Raw genomic sequence first — 4,430 nt, forward strand, 5'->3', positions numbered from 1 at the left:
CATCAACATTAGTAAGTGCTCCATCACGACAATCCGTTGCGGCGACATTGACCTCGATGATGTCCTTGCGCCTTTCGATGGCGACCGGGTGCCATTCCCACTCAAGTTTCTTGGCCTCCCCCTATTTCTTGGCAGGCTTTCCTTCGCGCATCTTCAACTCATCCTTGATCGCGCGCGGGCCAAATTGGCCGGTTGGCGTGGCAAGTGGATCAACGCGGGCGGCCGTCGTGCCCTCTCCACCTCGGTGCTAAGTGCGTTGCCTATCTTCGCCTTGACAACTCTGAAACTGCCTAAGCGTTTTTTCACAGCTTTCAATAAGATCCGTCGCCCGTTCACGTGGGGCACTGTTGTGGGTATACTTTATGGGTATATCAAAGGCATGGCCTAGATCCGGCAAGCCCGGGTGGCCCACAGACGGTGGTGTGTCATGTGGCCCATTGGGCGGCCCAGTTGCTGTAGATCCTGAAGGATGGAGTCCAGTCCAGGAGCAGGAAGCCGGATCCCAACCGACCTACGAAGGAGGCCGGATCCGTGAAGGCCCATGAAGTATCCGGATCCAGCACGTCCTAGAAGGAAGGTGGATCCTTGACGTACACGACAAGATATTGTACCGTAGTTGGGCAACTTGTATTCCGGTTAGGACTCTCCATGTAAACCCTAGATCCGTGCACCTATATAAGCCGGATCCCGGGAGCCCTAGAGGCACAACCACAACTCATTGTAACAACGTGAAAGAGCACAGATAATTCCAGACAAGTAGCAGTAGGCCCTGTCCTCGAGCAGGTGTTCCGAAGCTGGGTAAATCGCGTACCACCGTCCCGAGTGCTCTCCGCCCTATGGCCCCTACTTCTTCTTCCCTCCATGAGGATCCCTCCTCTGGAGTACCGTCGAATAGGCAACGACAGTTGGCGCCCACCGTGGGGCCAGCGGCGTCTGGAGGCCGGAACCGGGAGGGTGCCGCCATGGGAAGCTACGACGTCACGATCGCGGTGGGACGTGTTCTTTACGCCGAAAACTTTCCGATCGTCCGGACGAGTGCTGGATTCCGGCTAAGACTGCTCCCGTCAAGCTCTCCATCGTCCCAATAGGCGGTATCCACATCTTCATCGGCGAAACCGTCGACTCTGACGGGAACGCACTGGTAAGTAACGCTGACGCGACCGCCGCTGAGCAGGACGCAGTCGCGAAGATCCAATCTGAGTCGCAGGAACTTCTTAAGGAAGATTCCGCCTTAGATCCGGAAAATTCAAAGCCCACCCAATCCGCCCCTGAGCAGGAAATAAAGGTGGAAGACCAATGCAGATCCGCCTGGGTCTCCCAGGTGTTAGAGAAGCAAAGGTGTCACTTCGTACACTTCATAGCCCATACCGCGGCGGCCGCCCCTCAAGAAGTCGGAGCAGGCCCCATGCAGGTCGAGGCACCGGAAAACGGCGACACTCTGAATCAGCAGGAAGCTGTCGGAGAAAGCGACGCCCCGGGCGAAGAATCAATCCTGGGCAACCTCAGCCCAACCTCCGACGACACCCCCTCCATGGATACCGACGAGTTCGATCTCAAGGTGAAGGAGTTCGGATACGGTGAACAGCCTAAAGTAGATTCCGCCCAGCCAAAGCAGGTTCTTGCAACCTTGGCCGCACTGGATCAGCAGGAATCGGCAGATGGGCAAACCACTTCCGACCCACAGCCATCCTACGAAGGTACTCCGCTATCGCGGGAACACCACGTCAGGAAATCCTGTCGCCAGAAGAACTGGTTCAGCAGGCAGGCATGGACGCAATAGCACACTCTGCGATCCTCAACAAACCAATAACCCCCGAGGAGGCTGCAGATCCGGAGGCCCTAGAAGCTACGAGACTGGAGATGCTGGCAACAGCTCAGAAATTCGCCAAAACCGCAGCAACAATGCTGGACGAAAGGAAAGAAGCCGCGCAATTTGTGGAAGGTTTCCAACAGCGCGAACATGAGGTTGACCAACAACTCGTAAAAGTCAAGGAGCTCCAGCAACACTGGAGAGACAAGGTCACCGAGCTTCAGCAGGAGGTCGATCAAATCAGGCGGGAGGCTATACCCCCTCGCAAGATCACTTTCGCAACCCCCACTGAGCAACAGCCACTTGCAACCCCAAAGGACAACATGAAAAAGGCTGCGGAGATCTTGAAAAAGAAGGACGAGGAGATTGACATCGACTATGTTCGCACGCTCGTTGCCTCAGCAATGAAGCAGCAGAGTAAGGCTGATACTTCGCGCAGGTTGGAATCCAATCCGGATCACTGTGTATCTACCGCGCAGAAGGACGCCCGCGTCAATCGCCACCCTGATGATGAATCACGCACCGGATCCACGGAGCGCAGAAGAAAAACACGGGAGCACCCAAATCCGATCCCTGTACCATCAAAGACACCTCCGTCAGATCCGAAGAAGGGGAAGGATGCAATGTACGCTGGAAGGAACAAGTACCGGAACCCGTCACCTCCGCCTAACGGGTACCCGCGTCCCCCACCTCCTCGCCGCCGCAGTCCAGTCGGAAACACCAGGCCCCATGGGGCCGGTGGAATCAACATCCGCGACAACATGCCGCCGCAAAGGTCCAGGGAGCGTACGCTGGAGCCACGTCGGAACCAGAACAACGATCGTGATCCTGAGCCCAGGAGGAGCCGGAACGCAGAGCGTGAGCCGGAGCCCCGCCGAAGCCGGAACGACGAAGGAGACTATCACCAAGGTGAAGGTAGCCACCGGAGCCGGAGCGAGCCACGGGAAGATCGCCGGGAATCAGAGGGAGGAAGCAAAAAATCTTACAGGCCCCCTCGCAGATCTCCCTCACCGCCACCTAGTGGCGGAGGCGGAGGCGGAGGCGGTGGCCGAAGATCTCGTTCTCGCTCAAAAACCCTGGGCGGCGGCCCACGTGATGCCCGAGAACGCCTCAATGAGTACAGATCTGACTACATTGGCCCAAAATGCTTCGGCAGGATGATTCGAGAGGAACCAAAGCCAAGGATGAACCTCAAGCTACCCGGAAACCTGAAGAATTATGATGGCACGGAAAGGCCGGATACCTGGATTGAGGATTACTATAATGTTGTAACCTTTGCCGGAGGAACCCCTAATATTGCCTGCCGCATGCTTCAGTTGTACCTTGTAGGTCCAGCCCAGATCTGGCTCAGCGACCTCGAGAAGAACTCCATCTTTTGCTGGTTTGACCTGAAGAACGCCTTCGAGAAACACTTCAGGGGCACCTATAAGAGACCTGCCACAACAAGCGACCTACATGCATGTATCCATAAGAAGGGTGAAACATCGAGGAATTTCCTCACCCGATGGTTGGCATGCAGAAACGAGTGCGAGAACATTGATAACCGCACAACAATGCACGCCTTCATTGGTGGCTTGCAGCGAGGAGGACTGCTGCGGCACAAGCTGACCTGCTTGGTCAATGCAAATAAGCTGACTTTGGATGACATGATCACCATCGCCAGTGATCATACTGCCGCCGATGACGACGCAGGCGGAGATCTAGCAGCTACAGCAATCCCCCTGTACCAGCAAAAGAAGAACCGTGACAACGGCAGCAGCAGCGGCACCAAGCGGAAAACCCCCCGGATGACCAAAAGAGTGGCAGATCCGACTTGATCGCCATGGCCTTCCAGCGCGGAGGCCAAGGAGGCGGAAGAGGCCGCGGCCGCGGTGGCGGAGCTGGAAGGGGCCAGCAGCGTGGCGATGAGGTCACCGCTGCCGGAACCCGCGCCCCCCAAACTTATGAAGAGTACAGAGACATGCCTTGCCTGGCCCACCTGGATCCGACTACAGGGAAGTCCACTCACACCAACCGCAACTGCAAGTGGGTCAATGATCTAAAATCTGACCCGGAAGCAGGATACAAACGAGCCCGGAAGCACCGCCCACGCGGCAAAGGAGGCAAGGGCAAGAACAAGGACAAAGAGGAAGACAGTTCCGAGGCGATGGACGAGGATGACGCTTCGCCGGATCCCAAAGCCGGATCCGCAGCTAAACCCAACCCCTTCGATAAAAAGAGTGCAGGCGCATACCACACTTTCCTTGGAACTCCAACAGTCCGTGCAAGTAAATCAGCTCTCCGGATCCTGAACGCCACAGTTCCCGCTGTGCCGCAGTATGTCAGATGGTCGGAAACTCCGTGTACGTTTGATAGGCAGGATCACCCTACTGTCATTCCGAAAGAGTGCTACGCCTTGGTCGTAAGTCCCCGCATTGATGGGTATGACTTCTCCAAGTGCCTCATGGATGGCGGAGCCAGCCTGAACATCATGTACCTGAAAACTCTGGAGCGGATGAACCTTACTAAGGAACAGCTAAAGCACAGCACCACTGAATTTCATGGTGTGGTTCCGGGTAAAAAGGCAAATTCCTTGGGCAGCATCAGACTTCCCGTGGCCTTCGGCGATGCAAATAATTTC

Source organism: Lolium perenne, chromosome 2 (genome assembly GCF_019359855.2).
Source record: "Lolium perenne isolate Kyuss_39 chromosome 2, Kyuss_2.0, whole genome shotgun sequence".
Taxonomy (NCBI): Eukaryota; Viridiplantae; Streptophyta; class Magnoliopsida; order Poales; family Poaceae; genus Lolium; species Lolium perenne.